The sequence below is a fragment of the Phyllobates terribilis genome, unplaced genomic scaffold (genome assembly GCF_046119375.1).
Source record: "Phyllobates terribilis strain yellow unplaced genomic scaffold, ASM4611937v1 Scaffold_1__5_contigs__length_1240528914, whole genome shotgun sequence".
Lineage (NCBI taxonomy): Eukaryota > Metazoa > Chordata > Amphibia > Anura > Dendrobatidae > Phyllobates > Phyllobates terribilis.
In genome coordinates, this window is record NW_027362761.1 from 33,429,903 (window position 1) to 33,453,909 (window position 24,007).

At 47.1% G+C, this 24,007-nt stretch overlaps 1 protein-coding gene across 5 annotated transcripts in view; it reads right to left on the reverse strand.

Annotated features, from left to right (window-relative positions):
* The window catches only part of C2CD4C (C2 calcium dependent domain containing 4C), a 104,517-nt gene that overhangs the window by 31,395 nt on the left and 49,115 nt on the right, over window positions 1-24,007 (reverse strand). The window contains exons 2-4 of one of the 5 annotated variants that reach the window (XM_073660713.1): window positions 16,009-16,170; window positions 15,882-15,917; window positions 15,736-15,795 (exon numbers count right to left, since the gene is read on the reverse strand). The exons of 3 other annotated variants lie outside the window; for them this stretch is intronic. The gene's annotated coding sequence lies outside the window, so the exon portion shown is untranslated. Of the gene's footprint in view, window positions 1-15,735; window positions 15,809-15,881; window positions 15,918-16,008; window positions 16,171-24,007 lie in introns of all 5 variants that reach the window. One more of the 5 variants, XM_073660712.1, reaches the window with a different exon arrangement.

Below are 24,007 nucleotides of genomic sequence, written 5' to 3' on the forward strand. Positions count from 1 at the left end.
CAAATATATTTCTCTCACACAAACCTCTCCACAGTTCTGAGCAACTCTGTCTCCTCTCTCATCTCTGCTTATCACCCTAACCCTGCTGTCCATGCTCCAACTGATCTTAAGGCCCCGTCACACTTAGCGACGCTGCAACGATCCCGACAATGATATGACCTGTCAGGGATCGTTGCTGCGTTGCTATGTGGTCGCTGGTGAGCTGTCAAACAGGCAGGCTCACCAACGATCAGGGGAGCAGCGACATCGTGGAAAGAATCTTTCCACGATGTCCTGCTCCTGGTTACCAGCCTGCTGAAGCAGGAGCAGGCTGGTAACCATGGTAAACATCGGGTTACTAGGGGCACACGCGCAACTAGTAATCCGTTGTTTATCATGGTTACCACTCTGCTACAGTGAGCGGGAGGTTACCGCTCACTTTAGCAGGCTGGTAACCATGATAACCATGATAAACATCGGGTTACTAGGGGCACACGCGCACCTAGTAACCCGTTGTTTATCATGGTTACCACTCTGCTACAGTGAGCGGCAGGTTACCGCTCACTTTAGCAGGCTCGTAACCATGATAAACAACAGGTTACTAGGTGCGCGTGTGCAAAGCAAGGCGAAATGCTACAGGATTGACGATGGCCACAATCTTATAAGGATGAAGCTGGGACCCATTGCCACAGTGACGTAATAGATGATGAAAACCGTTCCTCTTCAGGTATTCCTGAAGAACGATTCCTTCAGGACAGTTGGCGTTACGCCTCTGGTGTTTGCTCAAGCGAAATGAATCCCCTTTGGTTGTCTATCTCGTTGTCTTTAGTTTGTAGTGGGGTCTGACCAGTGCTCACCCTCCCCCTCCCTATATAGGGCCAAGCTCTAGGGTCATCCAGGGTTTAGGGTCCTGCTCGGTGATAGGTGTGGAACCTATATAGGGATGGTAAAGTAGGCAGGGTGGTATTAGATCTGCCTAGGGTCTCCACTCCCCCTTTCCCTAGTGTTTTGGGCTTCCTCCCCCTCTTCCCTTCGTGTTGCAGTTAGTCTTTCTAGAACCTTGTGTGACATTATCACCAGCCGTGCATAAATAGAGGGGAAAAAAAAATAACACATGGTTTTATTTGTGTGTTTTGTTTTGTTTTTGGGGTTTGTTTTTTTTTTCTTTGCAGAGCTGACAGAGCAGCTGCGCAGGCTGTCTCTGGAGGTGACTGACCTCAGCTATGAGGTTCAGCAGCAGCAACAACGGCTGCAGGTCCCTAATGTTGGGGTCTCTGCGGGTAGGCCGGTCCAGATTGAACCCAAGGTTGCCCTCCCGGACAGGTTTTCAGGAGCTAGGGACAAGTTTTTTGTGTTCAAAGAAGCTTTCAAACTGTATTTTAAGCTTCGTCCTTACTGCTCCGGAGGTGAGGAGCAGCGAGTGGGGATTGTGATCTCACTACTGCAAGGAGATCTTCATTCCTGGGCTCTCTCTTTGCCGCAGGGTTCGGTTTGTCTCCAGTCTGTGGAGGTTTTTTTTTTGGGCTCTAGCCCTCATCTATGATGACCCTGACCAAATATCCTTGGCTGAGTCTAGGCTGCATCGCCTTCAGCAGGGAAATCGGTCAGTAGAGACCTATAGCTCCAAATTCCGCAGATGGGCAACTGATACAAAATGGAATGACCCGGTTCTCAGAAGCCAATTTTGTTAGGGCCTTACTGAAAGGTTGAAAGATGCTTTGGCAGTGTATGAAACCCCAGAGTCCTTGAAGGCTGCCATGTCTTTGGCCATACATGTTGATAGACACCTTCAGGATAGGTGGGTGAGGCCACCTTCTTCGGAGCCCTCTTTTCGGGGTAATGCCCTTTTGCCGGGGGAGCGTTCTGGGGGTAAACCTGTACTGGGGGAGGTGGAAGAACCCATGCAGTTAGGGGGTGCCTATGTATGATGCGCCCCCTGGGCCGTGGGGTACCCGGTGCCGGGCCGGTAGATGCTGGGGGAATGTCACAGTGGCGGTGACCCGGTCCGTGACCAAGGGTGGCCAATTAAAGGGGTTATATATAGGGGATTTATAGAGTTTTTATAGAGTTTGTGACGCCACCTGTGGAATGCGGCCAAAGGGAGCTGCTGCTGCGGAGCAGTCCTCTGAAGCTGATGTTACTGCAGCGGGGATGGTGTGGCTCTCCACAGGAAGAGCTAGCTCCAGGGCAGTGTGGGTGTTGAAGGTTAAGCTGGGCATTGTAGTGCAGGGGTTGATGGCGCAGCAAGAAACTCAGAGACAAGGAAGTGCAGTCCCAAGGTCTTTACTCACAGTTGTTGCAGTCCAGATTACAGGGATCCATGTAACTGCCCTCGCCGTCCTGTGTTTACTCAGGGAGGGGCTCGTTCTACCCCCAGGTAGCTCCAGAGTACTTAGCAGGACCCCCTTCTGTGTCCTCTCTCTGGCCTTTTCCCTGCACCTCACACCTAGTATCTCCAATCCGGTACCCGCGGGCCTTGGCGGGCGACGTCTGTTCCGTCCCCTGGGTCCTATGTGGCTACCTTCTCGGTGAGACTGGCGTGAACTTGTGGCTACAGGACATAAAGTACTGCAGCCTCCGGTTTCTAGTTGGGCATAAAGTCCTCTGCTAGTTGAGGGACCGGTTCCCTTTGTGTGGCCTGACCCCTCCACCTCCTGGTAGATTCGGGCGTACGGGTGGCCTTCTGCACGGCCCGTACCCCTGTGGTCCTTTCTTGGTTCCTGGAGCCTCTCTGCTCCCTCTCCTCTCTTCTCTCCTTCTCTTCAGACTTGGGCCTCACTGGCTAGGCCCGCCTCTGGAGTAGAGCTCCTGCAGAGCCTCTGCTCCCCTCACTTTCCTCCTCTGACTGACCACTTCTTTCTAAGATGGCTCCCCACTTTATACCTCCTTCTCCTGTGCTCCCCTGAGCTACTTCCTCCACCCACACCCACTATATGGTTCCCCCTCTCAGTTCCCCTCCACTCCAGCCAGGTACCAGGGACTGTGCTCTCCCTTAGGAGCAATCTCGTCCTGCCCTGCTGGAGTGGACATGTTGGATGCAGGTGTTAGGGTCCTGAGCTGTACTCCTTCCTTACCTGAGAGTGAGATGCCACATCTCTGGCTGAGATGCAACACCTCTGTTGCGACCGAACCCTCAGGGGCACCACATATGCATCGTACGTTTCCCTGAGATCCCAAAAAAAAGGGAGTGTGTTCTTTTTGTGGAAAAAAGGGACATTTTATTGGGGCCTGTCCTTCGATTCCTAAGCAAAAGGACACCCGATTAACACTTGGTAGTCTCAAGTTGGATAATCAAGGGGTGCGTTTATCATCAACCTGCAGTTCTCGGTTTGTCCTGATAGCAGAGGTGGTGCTAGAGAGCAAGACTAAAAAAATTTCTGTGTTTGTTGACAGTGGAGCTGGAGTCAGCATGGTTGATGCTGAGTTTGTGAGAACTCATGGTCTTGCTTGTTGTACTTTAGCTAAGCCCATTCCCATCTTCGCCATTGACTCAGTGCCACTTGCATAGAAAGCTCTAACTCAGATTGTACATAATGTAAGACTAAGGGTGGGGTCAAAGGGGTGAGATTATCCCTTGCTATGTCCTGGACGGTCTTCCCACACCAATTGTACTGGGTCTACCCTGGTTGATGAAACATAATCCGTTGGTAGATTGGCAATCCAGAGAGATCATTGAGCGGGGAGATTACTACCATGAAAACTGTTTAAACATTTCCCTTTCTACAGTCTCTACAGCGACCTTACCTGCATTTTTGTCTGGTTTTGAGAACGTTTTTTCTGAGAGGGGGTGTCAGGATTTGCCTCCTCCTCGTGCATATGACTGTCCTATTAACCTGACGGCCGGAGCTAAACTACCAAAGTCCAGACTGTATAATCTTTCTGGTCCTGAGAAATAAGCCATAAAGGATTTCGTTGCGGAAAGTCTGAAGAAAGGATATCCTTTCTCGTAGTTTTTGGTGGCCGGGGTTGCATCGGGATGTGATTGAACACGTGTCTGCTTGCAGTATTTGCACGCTTCCTAAAGTATCACATACCGGTCCGTCTGGTACTCTTCTTCCACTACCTATTCCTAGCAGGCCATGGACACACTTGTATATGGATTTTATTACTGACCTACCAGTATCTGCATGCAAAACTGTGGTTTTGGTGGTTGTAGATGGGTTCAGTAAAATGGTTCACTTCATCGCATTACACTTCTGAATGCCAAAACTCTTGCTCAGATGTTTATAAGTGAGATAGTGAAGCTTCACGGGGTTCCCTCTGATGTGGTATCAGATCGGGGGACCCAGTTTGTTTCCAAGTTCTGGAAAGCTTTCTGTTCTCGACTGGGGGTGCAACTGTCCTTTTCCTTTGCCTTCCATCCTCCAGAATCTGGAGACTTACCTCAGGTGTTTTGTCTCCGAAAACCAGGAGGATTGGGCATCTTACTTACCGCTGGCAGAATTTGCTATTAATAATCATCGCCAAGAATCTACCGGCATGTCATCGTTCTTTGGTCCACACGGTTTCCATCCACAGTTTGGTACTGTAACGGGTCTGGGAGGTGGAACCTCTGAGCAACGATACAAAGGGGCAGTCCTTGTAAGGAAGCGGGTGGCTCCCAGGGTAGGCGGGCAGGTAGTCACGGCAAGTGACGGGGACAGTCTCTGGGTAGGCGGGCAGGAGGTCACGGCAAGTGACGGGGACAGTCTCTGGGTAGGCGGGCAGGAGGTCACGGCAAGTGACGGGGACAGTCTCTGGGTAGAAGGGCAGGAGGTCACGGCAAGTGACGGGGACAGTCTCTGGGTAGAAGGGCAGGAGGTCACGGCAAGTGACGGGGACAGTCTCTGGGTAGAAGGGCAGGAGGTCACGGCAAGTGACGGGGACAGTCTCTTGACAGGCGGGTGGTCACGGCAAGTGACGGCTAAGCCTCCAGATAGGCTAGCAGGCGGGTAGCAGGTGGACGCTCCCAGGTGAGCGGGCAAGAGTCTCTGGACAGGCAGGTGGTCACAGCAAGTGATGGCTAAGCCTCCAGGAAGACTAGCAGGCAGGTAGCAGGTGGACGCTCCCAGGTGAGCGGGCAAGAGTCTCTGGACAGGCAGGTGGTCACAGCAGGTGACGGCAGAGCCTCCAGGTAGGCTAGGGGGCAGGTAGCAGGCGGACGCTCCCAGGTGAGCGGGTAAGAGTCTCTGGACAGGCAGGTGGTCACAGCACGTGACGGCAGAGACTCCAGGTAGGCTAGCAGGCAGGTAGCCGATGAGCGCTCCCAGGTGAGCGGGCAATCAGATCCATAGACAGACTGGCAGGGCTGGTAGGCAGACTGTCGGACCGCAGGAATGCAAGTAGATAGACAAGTATCAGGCAGGTATCAAGCAGGAATCTGGCAGGTAACTGGCAGGTAACTGGCAGGTATCTGGTAACGGGACCTGAGGGCTGAAGCAAAGTGATAGGCTATGCAACAACATTGCTCGGGCACCTCCATTTTGGAGGAGGTGCCTTATATATGGTGAGGTCCACCGGCCATTGGCCGGGGACTCCTTAGGACGGCGCGCGCGGCCCCTTTAAGAGAGGGGGAGCGCGCGCGCGCCCTAAGCACAGTGGCCGGGAAGCAGCGCGCGCTGCCAGCAGAGCGGGAGCAAGACGCCGGGCACGGAGCGGAGAGGTGAGGGGAACAGCGTCCCTGCCTAGCAGGAGGCAGGGACGCCGACGCTACAGGTACTTTTAGTGGAGGAGGGGCTTCGGGAGTTCCTGGGGAAAAACGATTTGCTTTGTCGCTCTCCTCTGTGTGGCGGGTGGCTCTGAGTAATTTGAAGATCATGTGAGACAGGTACAAACGTATGACTGACAGGAAACGCTCGCCAGGTCCTGAACTGAGTGTGAATGACTTTGTGTGGTTGTCTACCAGGAATATCAAGTTGAAGGTTCCCTCCTGGAAGCTGTGACCTAGATTTGTTGGTCCCTATAAAATAACCGCTGTCATTAACCCAGCAGCGTTTCGTCTTGAGCTGCCTCAGGCCCTTAAAATCCACAATGTCTTTCACAGGTCTCTTCTCAATAAATATGTGGAACCTCTTGAGTCCTCTCCCCTACCGCCACCCCCAATCATGGTTGATGGTAATTTGGAGATTCAGATTTCGAGGATTGTAGATTCTCGTCTCCAGCATCGTTCCCTACAGTACTTGGTGCACTGGAAGTGTTATGGTCCAGAGAAAAGGATGTGAGTGTCAGCATCAGAGGTGAATGCCCCCAGATTGGTTTGTGCATTTCACACCTCTTATCCTGAAAAACCTGGTCCTGAGTGTCCTGAGGCCACTCGTAGAAGGGAGGGGGTACTGTCATGGATGTGTCAGGTGTAATAGACAGGAGCTCTGGATCTAGCTGTAGAAGGTCACTGAGCTTGGTATTGCAGACACCTTCTTAATCCTTCTTGCTTTAAGACCCAGCGGCGACCTTCCTCCTGCTGATGATTGACACACCCTTGCATAGGAGATAAAACCCCTCAGTTTGCTCAAGGCAATCGCCAGTGATCCTTCTATGTACAGGCTTGGAGCACTAGAAGTCGGCTAGCGTCTTCTCTGGTGCCCTTGGATGACAGTTAACTTTACTCAACTGGTGTCTACTTAAGCAAAGTTAATCCCCTTTATTTGTCTACCTTGTTGTCTTTAGTTTGTAGTGGGGCCTGATCAGTGCTCACCTCTCCGCCTTCCTATCTAGGGCCAAGTTCTAGGCTCATGCAGGGTTTAGGGTCCTGCTCGGCGATAGGTGTGGAACATATATAGGGATGGTAGGGTAGGCACCTGATTGGTTACTGATAGGCTGATTGGCTACAGGGCTCACGTAGCATAGCAATGTCACACAAGCCCTGTGAGATCCAGAGCTCACTGGTATGCCGCCAGTTAATTTTACAAGGGGGTCTACTTTTAAAAAAGGGGATATCCAGGTAGTGGAAAACCCATTTAAGTCAAAGCAGGTGCAGTTACACCAGTATTATCATGTGACCGTAATAAAAAAAAAATACATTGAAAATGAATGCCAAATCTACAAAGATCTACGCTACTTTTGATAAATACTGGTAAATCTTAAAAGGACTGGGACTAGTCACAGAAATTCATTGATATGGACAATTTCTCCAAAACATATGTTGGAGTAAGGCCTATTTCACCCCACATTTTGTAATTTTTAATAGCTGCATGTTTTTATATTGAAATGAAAAAACTTGATCTGTTATTAAGTGGATTCAAGTATATCCGTGTTTATAACATATGTTGCATCCGTGTGCATTTGTATTAAAAATAAAAAGAGAGCTATGGTTTTTTTTTTAATGATGTGGGGGTGAGGATGGGGGTTCCCAAATTATGTGACTTGTTTTCTGGAAAAAGAACAGCAGACTGCGTTTTTGCATCCTGTATAAAACAAACAAACAGATCAAAACGGATATGCGCACAATCATATATAAACAGATACCCATTAGTGATGAGCGCAAGTGCTAGTTACTCGAGGCTGCATGTTTCACAGCTGTTAGCCACAAAACATGTGGGAATTGCCTGACAAACATGGGCAATCCCTGTATGTTTTGAGGCTGACTAGCAGCAGCAAAAAATGCGGCCACAGGGACTTGAACATCTAAATCGAGCACCCGCGATACTCGAACAGCCTAGGCATGCTCGAGTAATGAGCACTTACGCTCATCACTAATACCCGTTCAACATATGTTTCTCCCATCATATTCTAAGTAAACACAAACGTATCATTTAAACATGTTTATTTACAGTACCAACGGATATGTCAGGTACATAACAAAAACATGGTGAGATACAAATTTATTAGACAATGCTGTGTCTTAAGCTGCCCATACAGATTAGATTGCTCTCAGCCGAATGATGATTTAGCCGACCATTCAGTCAACAGCCATCTCTGCTGACTCTCTTTTACAAAAGATTGCTTGCTCGCTGAGCGCCCTAGTGATTTAGGCCATGTGCCCACGATGCAGAAATGCTCCGGATTTTTCCTGAGCATTTCTGCATCTCCCTGGCAGAAAAAACGCATGCGGATTGTACATGCGGATTGTACATGCGTTTTACCTGCCAGGGACAAGCGTATGTGAAGCGTTCTTCAAATGCGATTTTGCATGCAGGTTGTCAAGCGCTTTCCAAGCGATTTTAGCATCACTTGGAAAAGTGCTTGACAACTTGGTCACACTATATAAATCCATGCAACTGGCATGGATTTATATAGTGTGACCAAGTTAATAGTAAAAGAATGGTAAAAAATAAACATTATACTTACCTTCTGATGGCCCCCAGTCTCCTGTACGATGCGTCCGGTGTGTTGGGCGGCTCACGGTGGTCTAAAAGGACCTTCCATGACGTAATTTAGTCATGTGACAGGTCACGCGAATGCTGACGTCGGCGGTCGCGTGACCTGTCACATGACTAAATGACGTCATGGAATGTCCTTTTAAACCATCGCGAGCCGCCGGGGAGCCAGGACACATCGCTAAGGAGACCATCAGGGGCCATCAGAAGGTGAGTATAATGTTTATTTTTTATTTTAAATTATTTTTTTTTACAGGTACTATGGTACCCGGGTCTGGAGGAGAGTCTCCTCTTCTCCAGACCCGGTACCATCCGCACATTGAATTGCTTAATATCCGCATGTGCACATGTAGTTGTGGCGCCCATGCTGCGCATTGGTGCCACAGAACCTAGAAGGGTGCATAGATGGATTTCTCCACAAGAGGCCCTCACTACATGCAAACACCTCCACCTTCCACCTCATACCAGCAGAGGGAGCCCTGATAGGGATATATAAAGGGAAGGGGGAGCCAGGCAGCTCAGTCAGTGTTCAGTCTGCAGAGAGACAGGATGTAGCTGCACGCAGGCTGCTGTGTGAGGCAAGCTAGACCTCCAGCAGCCCTGAAGCCTAGTGAGGGCCCCCGAGCGGCCGAAGGCAAGTGGAACTAAGGGGGGCAGAGGAGCATAGTAAGCTCACCCCAATTTCTATACCGGACACCGGGTCCGTGCCTACAGGGATCTTTATGACCCGTAGGAACAACCGGAATCCCTGGAGATCTACAAGTCCCAGGTCAACCGCTGACCACAGCAACAGGGTTAGGTACCACTAAGGCTCCAGCGACCAGGAATAGTGGGAACCAGGAGAAAACCCTACCGCCAGGTCAGTAGGTACAAGAAGGAAGCAGTAAGCAAGCCAGGCCTAGCTCCAGGCAGGCCCGAAGCTTAGAGAGTAAAAGACACAGATCAGGAGGCCTTACACCCGCTCACTCGGGAGAGTCCAGAAATGTACCCTTCGCCCTGAGTGCCCTGGACCGTAGCTGCATCACCACCAGTAAAGGTATTGAAGTTTGCCCTTGTGTGGGTGCTTGTACTTCCTCTGGGACCGTCCTGCCGTCTTTCTCCTGCTTCCACCATCTTTCTACACCTCTACACTGCCCTGAGGCCTGCTCCACCTGTGGGAAGCCGTTCCATCATAGCTGCCCCTAACATCAGCCTCAGTGGACTGTCGCAGCGCTGGTAACCTCTTACCAGAATCCACAGGTGGCGTCACGAATTATTCTAAAACCCCTATAAATATAATCATTCCCCATTTTGTTGACCGCCCTGGGCCACGGACCGGGCCAGCCACCGTGATTTCCTCCAAGCATCTGAAGCCTGGCTGCCGAGTACCCCACGGCCCTGGGGGCGCGTCATAGTGATGAGGATATTATGCGATTCAAAGGAAGTCAATGGCTGCGAAAACGCCGCGATTATGCAGAATTAATGGTAGTGCTGCAGATTTTTCCGCAATGATAATCCGCAGCAGAAATTTCCGCATCATGTGCACAGCACATGCGGATTATCATTGGGGAACATTGCAGACCTTCTACCAAGCGTTTTTTAAGCATTTCCGAGGTGTGTTGTCCCCTGTGACCCGTTGCGCTCCCCGTCCGCAGTGAGTACAGGATCCCCAGGTCCCTCCCCGCAGCAAAATCACTCACCGGGTTCAAGATATAGTCCCCTGGCAGACATGGAGGGGGATGTAGTCCCATCGGGGAGGCAGAGGGATATTTCCTCTTCCACAGTTATCCCAGCTACACACAGACAGAGGCTGGAGGAGGAGCTGCAAGTGTCAGCAGGGGATCAGCCAGCACTGCTACATCTAGTACATCAATAGCACTGGCACAGTTCAGCACATCAGATGAACCAGCATCAGGCAACTTACTTAGAGATATGTTGGTGGCTTTCAGCAGTTCTATGCAAAAGGACCTGGTCACTTTATTATTGCCTATACAAACTCTAACGAAGGAACTAGATAAGAGAGTATCTCACATGGAAAATAAAATGGAAGATTTTGCCAAATCACACAACAAGCTGATAGCCGCACATAATGAACTCTCAGACGAATTGGAAGCCATTCAAGCTAAGCTAGTGGATTTAGGCTGTGTGCCCACGATGTGGTTTATTATAAACACTTGGTATGAGGTCTGTTATGGTTACCAATGATAATCCGCATGTGCTGTGCACATGATGCGGAAGTATCCGCAGTGGATTATCATTGCGGAAAAATCTGCAGCACAACCAATTTTCGCGCCCATTGACTTGCATTGAATTGCAGCAAACCCGCATGTATAATATCTATACATGCGGATTTGCTGCTTTTCAATGTAAATCAATAAGCGCAAAATCGCACTGGAATCACGCCACGGCTGGTACCCGGATCGGGAGAGGAGGCTGCTACTCCTCTCATCCGACCGCTGCTCTAGCTGATAACAGCGAGAGCAGCGTGGATGGGAGAAGCGGTAGCCTGCTTCTCCCAGCCCGCGTGCTAGCACCAGTAAAAAACAGAATCAAAAAGTAAAAATAAACCTTCATACTCACCTCTCCGGCGGCCCCTGGTGTCCTCCTGGGCGATGCTGTACCATTGGCGGCTCGCGCCCCGCAGTGTGCTTCCAGGACCTGCGGTGATGTCACTGATCACCTGATGGTCACGCGACCATCAGGTGATCAGTGCCGCAGCAATCAGCTGATGGTCACATGACCGATCCGCTGATGAGCGTGGGAAGATTCACAAGAATTTTCCCACGCTCTCTATCTCACCAGGGCTCATCAGCTGATCTTCAGCTGATGAACCCCACTGACCTCCTGCAGCACTCTATACTGACAGGGGGTGATTTTACACCCCTGTCAGTATACAGTGCTGTATTCTGCAGCTGTGACATCAGTGATTGCTGATGTCACAGCTGTAGAAATTATCCGTATCGTCGTGGGCGTTATGTGGATTACGTCGTTGATGGCGGACAGGTGAGGAATATTGTTGGGGTTATTTTTAGCTTTTTTTCGGGAGATTGAGGGCTTCGCGGAAGCGGGTAATTAAAAAAAATTGTAGAACCGTGTCTGTTTTATTTAATTAAAATTCTTTATTCTGGTCGTATCTTTTATTGAAAATGCGCCGACCATTTTACGACGCGTTTAGTTATGGGGGCGTCTTATAGACGCCCTCCATTACTAACCTGGGCTTCACTTCAGCCGCCAATACAAGGTTGACGTCAACCCCAACCCCATTACCCCCTGCCACTGCTACAGGGCAGTGTGGAAGAGCGAGGCTAAGCGCCAGATTTGGTGCATCTTATGGATTTGTCATTTCTGGGACTGCTGAGGGTTGATATTAATAGCCGCAGAGAGGGCTAGTATTCATGGCCCCTTCCATGGCTATTAATATCAGCCTGCAGCTGTCTAGTTTAGCCTTTGCTGGCTAGATTTTATAGGGGGACCCCACGTTAATTTTTTTCTGGGGTCCCCTGTAATCTAGCCAGTAAAGGATAAACAAACAGCTGTGGGCTGATATTAATAGCCATGGAACACTGTTGGCTAATGACCCCTTCCGCGGCTACTAATATCAGCCCCCAGAGGTCGGCTTTCCCTCTGCTGGTTATAAAAATGATGTTGGAGCCCACGCCATTCTTTATTTTATTTTAGGCTTTGTGGCCATAATTCAGACGTAGCACCGCTTTGGATGCAAATTTTTGCTGCATCCAAAACATTGAATTCTATTGAACTCAGGTAAATCCACATGTGTTCACTGAACCATGTGGATTTAACGCATTCAATACTTTCTAGTGGTTAAATTTCTGTTGTGGAGACTAGCGACTCCACAAGAGAATTTGACATGCTGCGGTCCTGAAAGACGCACCACATGTCAGTGTCCGCGCGTGATTCGCAGCCTCAAATGTACGCATAGTGGACATGGAATTTCTAGAGATCCCATCCACTATGCTGCAACATCTGGACGCTGCGGGTTTGATGCTGTATAAACACGCAGCGTCAAACCTGCAGCGGCTCCTGATCGTGGCCACGTACCCAAACTCACCCGCAGCTTGTCAACTTCTGTAGCGGACACGCTAGTCTCCGCTGCAGATTTTGACCAATTGAAGTGTCATTATATGCGGTGGATTCATATTTACCGACAACAAAAGTGGGGCATTATAACTCCGCGTTTTGGACGCAACATAAATACATTGTGTCCAAAGTGCTGCTGAGTGCTGATCGGGGAGGGGGGACGTAGGGGCTAACGAACCAGCTGTGAGATGTTAATTATGGCCAGGGAAAATGTTTGCCTAGTGGCACATTCCCAGGCTAAAAAAACAGCTCATAGCAGTCGCATGAATTACGTAAATAGAAATGCTAATGAAGATTGGGTGAATGGAACTAGCTGACACCCAGCTCTTTTATTTGGTGATGTCAAGGTGTCAATCAGACCTTTTCATGACCAAACAAAGTAAAGAAACACACAGACACCGTATAAACACTTTATTTGAAATACAACAGACCCATTCTTTAATCATTTAAATGAACCAATATACTCACCCCAGTTCTTATGGTAATCCAAGGGTTTAAGCAATGTCCCACCAACTTTATTTAGCTTTAAAAATCATTCATTCATGCTCAAAAACGCTTAAAAAAAAGCATGTAAAACGCGTCAAAAACGCATATAAAAACCGCATGCGTTTTTTCTGGCAAGGAGTGGCAAAAATGCTCAGGAAATTTCTGCTTCAAATCTGCATCGTGGGCACATAGCCTTAGAGGATCGCTCTTGGCAAAACAATGTAAAATTGTGAGGGATACCAGAAGATGTGCCTCCTCAAGAACAGAGGGAATACCTTCAAGATCTGATTAAAGCAGCTAGCCCAAACTGCTCCCCAATAAACACTATCATTGACAGAATTCACAGGGTACAACGCCCAAAACATCTACCTGAATAAATGCCCAGAGATGTCTTGGAATGCATCCATTTCTTTCATATAAAAGAAGACCTACTACTCTTCACTAGAAAAAAAGGAGAACTCCCACACCCTTATCAACAAATTAAAATCTTTGCAGATGTTTAGGCAGCGACTTTCCTTTTCCGCAGATTATTGAATCCCATCACTTTGACTCAGAAAAGGAAGTGGCATATAGATGGGGTTTCCTGATGAAGCTTCTCCTAAATTACAGAGGAGAGTGGCACACGGTTACCTCCTTTGAAGAGGGAGAAAACCTCATGAGTAACTGGAACTTTACACTAATAGAACCCACTCGTCCTAACAGACCCCACCCACAATTCGTGGAAACCAGCTGGCAACTTTCTTCAACTAAGAACAGGTCTACCCAGACGAACAAGATTCTATCATTCAGCGCTTAGAGAGGGAATCCTGTACCTTTTTTGGCCAATCCGGCAGAACTTTTGCCCTCTTCTGGATTATTGACTAGTCAGTCGCACAGAATAAGTAGATCCTTTAGTTGATCTGCTAATTAACTGTTAATGTTGGCCAAATTGATGTTTTGTATTTTTATGTTGTCTTTTGCATACAGGCTAATTGTGAAATTTTGGTGGAGTTTGGGAAAGATAGAGTTGATGTTGCACATTTGTATATGGTTGGTCACAGATTTTATCTGGTGTCAGCATTTTCCTAATTATAAAAATAGTGATTAAGATATGTTCAATGAATGTTAATGGTCTTAACAGTCCACAGAAAAGAACGTTTATGTGGAAGGAGGCGGTTTCCTCTAAATGTGAAATCTTTTGTGATCAAGAAACTCATGTTATCCATAGAGATGTTGGTAGACTGCGACACCCCCTTTTTCCACGTGTTAAAGGCCAATTATAAGAAGTAACAGAGAGGTGTAATGCTGTGGCTTTCTCTCCAATATGCTTGGTTTCTGACTCACAAGGGCGATATATAATTCAAGTATGTTCCATTAATAATGTAATATATACCATTGTAGTAGTTTATGCGCCTAATATTTCTCAGTTAAACTTTCTGCATAAGTTAATGAAAAAAGTAAACAAAATAAAACAAGGCCATGTCATCTACTGCGGAGATTTCAATTTAACACAAAATTGTGAATTGGACTCTTCATCAATATCCAAAAGATACTCCCCCAATTTAGCATCTTTAATTAACAAAGAAGATCTATATGATATTTGGAGAATCCATCATAGGAATGAAAGAGATTATTCCTTCTTCTTGTCTGTCCATAACACATTCTCACACATAGATTTATTTTTGGTGAGCAGATTGCTTCTAGATGACATTGTACTCTCGTCCATAGGCCTCATAACATGGTCGGATCATGCCCCGTTAATGTTGCATGTGGATGAGAGACACTCATCCCCTCCCACTTATCTATGGAAAGCTAATCTGTATCTTCTATCTTCTCCACAAAATGTAGAGTACCTTCCAAATAATTTACAAGATTTTTTTTCAAATTAACGCCAAATCAGTGGATAGCCCTTTTCCCCTGTGGAACTCACACAAGGCATACATGCAAGGGATTTTTATGAAATTAAGCCATAAAATTAAACAATAAGGGATAAAAAAATTCAATGAAATCCTCTCTGAAATCCAGAATCTAGAAGTCTTAAACAAACATTTTTTCAATAGAGAACGAGCTGGTAAACTATGTAATCTTCGAATTCAATTGAGAGATTGTTTAGTGTAGAAATATGAGAGAAATCTTCAAAAAATAAAAGCAAATTCTTATTCTCAAGACAACAAAGCAGGGAAGTTATTAGCGAATAGACTAAATTCCAGAGAAATGAAAGCAAAAATAGCCTATCTCAAAAATGGCCCTCAACAACAGAAATTATACAGCACTAAAGATATTGCAAACAAATTTAAGGAATATTATTCCTCACTTTATAAATTATATTCGGCCCCTGACCATACTTCTCCCAGTTTGTTGGACATTAAGTCCTTCCTATCTAATCTTAGTCTTCCGTCACTGTCTAATGATCAGTTGGGGTTAAGTTGGCGTGCACTCTGTCTCAAGTTGAGGTGCAGATGCAATGGGCTTGTAAGCCCAAACTAAAGCAAAAAAAGTTACTTTATCGCACTCTCATAATTGTGATAGTATGAAATGTAATTTATTAATACAGCATAAATCAAGACAATTGATCAAACCAGAGGTGGGTGGCGACAATATATTGAGACGTTTCGGCCTGAACTGGCCTTAATCAATTCAGTCTCTACTGTGAAAAAAGGAATAGGTGTATAAGTACAGGGTGATATAAACAAGTACAATAATGTGGTCAAGTGACAGTACATAAAGTAATAAAACGGTGAAATTCCAATTAGTTAGGGGAGTAATGCCAGAGGTAGGGAAGGGGAAAACGGTGGGGGGAAGGGGAGGAAGGAGGGGGAATGAAGAGGGGAAGGAGCAGGGGAGAGAGACTTCAGTGCATAGTAGTACATATTTCACACAGTCATATAGTAGTCATGATACAAAAAAATAAAATCCTTACTTTCTGCTGGATGATGTCTATGTGAAGGATTTAAGCTGTGTTTTCAAGCAAGTTGGGCCCCTATGGAGGAAAGCTATAGCGTAGAGTTATAGTAGCATTATAGGGTCTGGTCTTGCCAATTAGGGTTAGTAGGTTATAAAAGGTACCTCTTTGTGGTCCAGGAGATGCTGGCTTGGGTGAGTCTAAGGGAGATGGGACAGTGAGTATCGGTCATACAGTAATACAGGATGTGTATAAGGAATACATGCGGCCATTATGGAGTCATACACTTACTTATGGGAACCGGTATCCGGTAACAGGGCTCGGCTGGCAGTTGTGAACAGCGGCGCTGGCTGCGCCTAGCTTCAGTGAGGCCGTGGATTGTAAGTGGAGAGGCGCTCTTTTTATAAGTCCGCGCTATCACCGGACCAGAAGTGTTATGATCTGCAACAAGTACTAAGGAAAGATAGGGGAAAGCTGTCCCTACAGTAAGACTAAACTGAAACTTTAATAAGAAGATTATTTTTATGATTTTTATCTTTACTCGAATTACTAATTTTGTACAATACATTCAAGGTAAAATAGGCTTTAAAAATATAAATCTAAATCAATTCGACCCCTGGACTTACTGACACATCCAGCATAATTTTTTTCATTTATCCACTTGTTAAATAGAGATGAGCGGTGTTCGACTAGAACTGTTTGCCAATCTCAAATTCGAGCTGTTTTGGGCGGTGTTCGAGTTGTTCGACGAACCCGAACGATTTGCAAAAAATTCGGCTGTTCGAGGTTATGTTCGATAACTGTTCGTGCACGAAAAGCGTGTCCTGCATGTCTGGCGCTATTTTGAGCACCAATCATGCAGGGATTGTCTGCCACTCACTGTAATGCCACAGCCATGGTGGTTGTGGCATTACAGTGATTGCCCAAATCGATGGGAACAGTGCCAACAGTGAAACATGAAAAGCGGCAATTCAGCAGCGGCATAGACCGGTACCCAACAATTTAGAACAGAAAGAATAGAGCATCACACATAGATTAGATAGATAGAAACAAGTCAGCCACATATATACGAAGTACAGTGACAGTGTTGCTTACTGTACTTGTCATTTAGTGTAAAGGATTTATCAAAAAATATAATAGTGTTTTCATGCACCGTCTCTTTAAAAAAGCCGGCCGGCAATTCAGCAGCGGTACCCGACAATTTAGAATAGAAAGAATAGAGAATCACACATAGATTAGATAGATAGAAACATGTCAGTCACATATATGAAGTACAGTGACAGTGTTGCTTACTGTCCTTGTCATTTAGTGTAAAGGATTTATTAAAAAAAATAATAGTGTTTTCATGCACTGTCTCTTTAAAAAAGCCGGCCGGCAATTCAGCAGCGGTACCCGACAATTTAGAATAGAAGGAATAGAGAATCACACATAGATTAGATAGATAGAAACATGTCAGTCACATATATATGAAGTACAGTGACAGTGTTGCTTACTGTACTTGTCATTTAGTGTTAAAATAAAGGATTTATTTTAAAAAAAATTGGCGTGGGGGTCCCCATAATTTTAGTCTCTAGCGGAGGTTAAGCAGACGGCTGGGGCAGATGTTTGAAGCCTGGGAGGGGGGTAATACCCATGGAGCTTCCCAGGTTACTAATATCACCCCCCAGCTGAATACCTAGCCTTTACTAGCTATTAAAATGGGGGACCCCCCCAAAAAAAATGAGGTGGCGTCCCCCCTATTTTAATAGCTAGCAAAGGCTAGGCAGACAGCTGGGGGCTGATATTAATAGCCCAGGAAGGGTGCCATGAATATTGGCCCCCTCCCAGGCTAGAAACACCAGCCGTCAGCCGCCCCAGAACTGGCGCATCCATAGGATGCGCTAATTCTGGCACTTAGCCTCGCTCTTCCCACTGCCCTGTAGCGGTGGCAGTGGGGTAATAGGGCTGGGGTTGATGTCAGCTTATAATGCCAGCTGACATCAAGCCCAGGTTAGTAATGGAGAGGCGTCTATAAGACACCCCCATTACCAATCCCATAGTCAAAGTTAAAAGAAAACACAAACACCCAGAATAAACTCCTTTAATTGAAATAAAGACACATTCCTTTATTGTTCTAAATTAAACTCTACTTACCACCACGCCCATTCCAGCTGAAGCCAACGATTTCCTGCAATAAAAGTAAAATAAAGCAACATCATCCTTACCTTTCCATGGTTCCCACGTCAGCTTCAGCTCTGCTACATCGAGATGACAGGCTGGACCGCAGCAGAACGCTGCCATCCAGCTTGCCATGCCGCGGACACTGAGAAGCGCAGGCATGCTTGCGCTCCTCAGTGTCTCGCTGTGACGGCATAAAGATGAGACGAGTTCATGTCCAATGAACTCAGCTCACCTCATGCACGTCACTGACAGCGTGGGAGAATTCTCCTGCACTCAGCGCTACAGCGTGAGAATTTTCCCACGCTGTCAGTGACGTGCATGAGGTGAGCTCATTCATGTCCAATGATCTCAGCTCAACTCATGCACGTCACTGACAGCGTGGGAGAATTCTCACGCTGTAGCGCTGAGTGCAGGAGAATTTTCCCACGCTGTCAGTGACGTGCATGAGGTGAGCTGAGATCATTGGACATGAACTCGTCTCATCTTTATGCCGTCACAGCGAGACACTGAGGAGCGCAAGCATGCCTGCCCTTCTCAGTGTCTGCGGGATGACAGGCTGGATGGCAGCGTTCTGCTGCGGTCCAGCCTGTCATCTCGATGTAGCAGAGCTGAAGCTGTCGTGGGAACCATGGAAAGGTAAGGATGATGTTGCTTTATTATTTTACTTTTATTGCAGGAGATCGTTGGCTTCAGCTGGAATGGGCGTGATGGTAAGTATGGTTTAATTTAGAACAATAAAGAATTGTGTGTTTATTTCAATTAAAGGACTTTATTCTGGGTGTTGTGTTTTTTTTAAATACTTTACTACAAATTCATGGCGGTCATGTTTAATATTGGCGTGACCCCATGAATTTCGGGCTTAGGGCCAGCTGATAATGCCAAGCTGGCCCTAACCCATTTATTACCCAGTGAGCCACCGCACCAGGGCCCTGGATGAGTTGGGTACAGCGCCAGAAGATGGCGCTTCTATGAACGCGCCATTTTCCGGGGTGGCTGCGGACTGCAATTTGCAGCGGGGGGGACCCAGAAAGCTTGGGCCTCCCTGCGCTGCAGATTCCAGCCCCCAGCTGCCTAGTTGTACCTGGCTGGACACAAAAATAGGGCGAAGCCCCACGTATTTTTTTTTTAAATTATTTCATGAAATTCATGAAATAATTAAGAAAAAAAGGGCTTCCCTATATTGTTGTGTCCAACCAGGTACAAATAGGCAGCTGGTGGTTGGGGGCAGCCCGTTCCTGCCTGCTGTACCTGGCTGGACACAAATATAGTGCGAAGCCCCACGTCAATTTTTTTTTTAATTATTTCATGAAACTAGATGGTGGCCCGAATCTAACGCATCGGGTATTCTAGAATATGTATGCGGCAGACCCGGCGCAATCAGCAGAGCGGTGTTTAAATTTGGCGCCAAAATCGCTGACTGGTCGCGGCCAGCAACTGCAACCAATCAGCAAAGCAGTGTTGAAATTTGGCGACTATATTGCTGATTGGTCACAGCCGGCGGTTGCGACTAATCAGCAGAGCGGGGTTTAAATTTTGCGCCAATAATGCTGATTGGTCGCGGTCGCGACCAATCAGCAAAGCGGTGTTTAAATTTGGCGCCAATAACGGTGATTGGTCACGACCGCGACCATTCAGCAGGGCGGTGTTTAAATTTGGCGGCAACAATGTTGATTAGTCGCGGCCGGCAACCGTGACCCATCAGCAGAGCGGGGTTTAAATTTGGCGCCAATACTGCTGATTGGTTGCGGACGGCGACCGCGATCAATCAGCAGAGCGGTGTTTAAATTTGGCGCCAATAATGCTGATTAGTCGCGACCGGCATCCGTGACCAATTAGCAGAGCGGGGTTTAAATTTGGCGCCAATCTCGCTGATTGGTCGCGGCTGGAGTCCGCGACCAATCAGCAAAGCGTTGTTTAAATTTGGCGCCAATAATGCTGATTAGTCGCGGCCGGCATCCGCGACCAATCAGCAGAGCGTTGTTTAAATTTGGCGCCAATCTCACTGATTGGTCGCGGACGCTATTTAAATGTGGCGCCCAAATCGGTGATTGGTCGCGGGCAGTTTCCGCGACCAATCAGCAGAGCAGTGTTTAACTTTAGCGCCAAGATCACTGATTGGTCGCGTGCGTAGAGCGCGACCAATCAGCGATTCGTATTGGTGAGGACCGGGGAGCGCCGCTGCCTGGTCGGATACTTCCGCTGCGAGAAGCCGGGAGATGAGCGACTGCTCGCAGCAGATGTATCCCGACCCGCAGCTCCGCTCCCCGGTCCTCCCTTGACACCCTAGCCGCTGATCTCCCCACAGTATCCGCATGGTGTTACAAAGATCCGGACATTTGTGTTAAAAATCGCTGATTGGTCGCTGGCGCTGCCCGCGACCAATCACCTATTTGGGCGCCAAATTTAAATATCGGCCGCAACCAATCACCGATCTTGGCTCCACATTTAAACACCGCTGTGCTGATTGGTCACCGACGCTGGGCGCGACCAATCACTGATTTTGGCGCCACATTTAAATAGCGTCCGCGACCAATGAGTACAGCGGTGTTTAAATGTGGAGCCAAGATGGGTGATTGGTCGCGGCCGATATTTAAATTTGGCGCCCAAATCGGTGATTGGTCGCGGGCAGCGCCAGTGACCAATCAGCGATTTTTAACACAAATGTCCGGACCTTTGTAACACCATGCGGATACTGTGGGGACATCAGCGGCTAGGGTGTGAAGGGAGGACCGGGGAGCGGCGCTGCGGGTCGGGATACTTCTGCTCCGAGCGCCCGCTCATGTCCCGGGTTCTCGCAGCGGAAGTATCCGCACAGGCAGCGCCGCTGACATCCATGCGGCTAGGGCGTGAAGGGAGGACCGGGGAGCGGCGCTGACATCCAATTGGTCGCGGCCGCTATTTAAATGTGCCGCACAAATCGGTGATTGGTCGCCGTCTTGACCGCGACCAATCACTGATCTTGCCGCCAAAGTTAAACACTACTGTGCTGATTGGTCGCGGACGCTGCCCGCGACCAATCACCGATTTGTGCGCCAAATTTGAATATCAGCCTCATGCACGTCACTGACAGCGTGGGAAAATTCTCCTGCACTCAGCGCTTCAGCGTGAGAATTCTCCCACGCTGTCAGTGACGTGCATGAGGTGAGCCGAGCTCATTGGACATGACCTCGGCTCATCTTTATGCCGTCACAGCCAGACACTGAGGAGCGCAAGCAAGCCTGCGCTTCTCAGTGTCTGCGGGATGACAGGCTGGATGGCAGCGTTCTGCTGCGGTCCAGCCTGTCATCTCGATGTAGCAGAGCTGAAGCTGTCGTGGGAACCATGGAAAGGTAAGGATGATGTTGGTTTATTATTTTTCTTTTATTGCAGGAGATCGTTGGCTTCAGCTGGAATGGGCGTGATGGTAAGTATGGTTTAATTTAGAACAATAAAGAATTGTGTGTTTATTTCAATTAAAGGACTTTATTCTGGGTGTTTGTGTTTTCTTTTAACTTTGACTATGGGGTTAGTAATGGGGGTGTCTTATAGATGCCTCTCCATTACTAACCTGGGCTTGATGTCAGCTGGCATTATAAGCTGACATCAACCCCAGCCCTATTACCCCCTGCCACCGCTACAGGGCAGTGGGAAGAGCGAGGCTAAGTGCCAGAAATGGCGCATCCTATGGATGCGCCATTTCTGGGACAGCTGACGGCTGGTGTTTCTAGCCTGGGAGGGGGCCAATATTCATGGCACCCTTCCTGGGCTATTAATATCAGCCCCCAGCTGTCTGCTTAGCCTTTGCTAGCTATTTAAATAGGGGGGACCCCACGTCATTTTTTGGGGGGGGGTCCCCCATTTTAATAGCTAGTAAAGGCTAGGTATTCAGCTGGGGGCTGATATTAGTAGCCTGGGAAGCTCCGTGGGTATTACCCCCTTCCCAGGCTTCAAACATCTGCCCCAGCCGTCTGCTTAACCTCCGCTAGAGACTAAAATTACGGGGAACCCCACGCCAATTTTTTTTTTAATAAATCCTTTATTTTAACACTAAATGACAAGTACAGTGATCAACACTATCACTGTACTTCATATATATGTGACTGACATGTTTCTATCTATCTAATCTATGTGTGATGCTCTATCTTTCTGTTCTAAATTGTCAGGTACCGAGGCTGAATTGCCGACCGGCTTTTTTAAAGAGACGGTGCATGAAAACACTATTATTTTTTTAAATAAATCCTTTACACTAAATGACAAGTACAGTAAGCAACACTGTCACTGTACTTATTATATATGTGATTGGCATGTTTATATCTATCTATGTGTGATGCTCTATTCTTTCTGTTATAAATTGTCGGGTACCGCTGCTGAATTGCCGGCCGGTTTTTTTAAAGAGACGGTGCACGAAAACACTATTATTTTTTTTAATAAATCCTTTACACTAAATGACAAGTACAGTAAGCAACACTGTCACTGTGCTTCTTATATGTGTGACTGACATGTTTCTATCTATCTAATCTATGTGTGATGCTCTATTCCTTCTTGTCTAAATTGTCGGGTACCGGTGTATGCCGCTGCTGAATTGCCGGCCGGCTTTTTTAAAGAGAGCGTCTTCTGAGCAGTTTGTCAGCTTTTGGACACCTTTGAAGGTGTTTTCTATGTGTTTCTATGTGTTTTTGTTTGCCTGCCATTGGTTTTAACGGTGTTCGACGGTGTTCTAAGGTGTTCGATGAACAGTTCGACGAACAGTTCCTTGAACATCCCGGTGTTCGACGAACCGAACGGAACCCGAACACTACGGGGGTGGCTCAACACTATTGTTAAATGAAGTTCTCTGGCAGATATTACAGCACATTAGTTTGTAGATAGATGCTGCATTTGCAGAAATGGCACGAAATGTGTGTAGTGATCTGGTTTTTGACATTGCTCAGGTGTGGTTGTGTATTGTAAGATGGTGGTTTAGTAGTCCTCTTTTAGAGAAACATTCACAAACCAAAGTTAGTTAAAATAAAAGAACAGGTTTTGAGGGGAACTACAAGCTTGATGGTTACAAATCTCATACAGGGCACAAGAGCTTAATGGTTGAGACTCTTGGTGGTGCTATTGTTTGAATGTTGTATACTATTAACAGTATATAACCTATAAACATGACACATAATAATGCATGGGGATACACAAACAGCTGGTAGCAACTTGCACAATCCACGCGACCACCACTGATTGGCTCAACGGACTTTAAATACTGGGGTCTGCTGCTGACACTGGTATTGGGGTAATGTCCCCCAATTCTGTTAAATCCTCCATCCTCTATGTATTTTAAATAATTTAATTGTGGTATTTGTATTCATGATCATCTAATAAATTCTATGATTTTACAAGTGTATGACTCCGACTGTTGTTTTGTAGGCATTATATTCATGATAGAGTTCACTTTTTGTAGATATATGGGTCCCGATTGGGACAAATAGTGGGAGGTCATTTTGATCAATTATTGAAATATCCCAAAATGTGGTTTTCTGTGAATTTAATAATAATATTTTGGCGTGCTAGTCTGGGGAAACCTTTTTTACAGTCCCCCGCTTTATCAAGAATTTCATCAAGAGAAGATCCAAAAAGATACTCTCCTTCAAAGGAGATACCGCAGAGTCTGGATTTTGAATTGAAATTCCCCGCCCAATTTTTTAGCCAGTGAGCTCTTCTGGCTGAATTAAACAGGGCACAGGCTCAAGCTGTCAGGCAGACAGCGTCACCTGAAGCATTGGCAAGAAAGTCTGCTGCTTTTGGAAGGCATGCCAATAGTTGGTCCCTAGGGCACTTATTTCTGTTCTGTTCTTGCAGTTGAATTAACCCCATATGCTTAAGGATCTTGCCGTACACGTCGCCGCTATGTTCAGTTTGCAAGCCGCGGCCCCAGACTCCCAGACTCTTTTCAAAAAACTCTCCACCTTCCTATCAAGAGGGTCTTTTAGGAGTCCTGCATCGTCGAATGGAAGGGACGAGTTTCGGGAAACCTTATATACTGCTACATCTATTTTAGGTGTTTTATCCCAAATCTCTGAGTCTTCCGGTTCAAAGGGGTGTTTCATTTTTATTAGGTTTGGGACGTAAGCTTTCCTATCTGTTTTTTTCCATTCCCTTTTAATTAATTGGG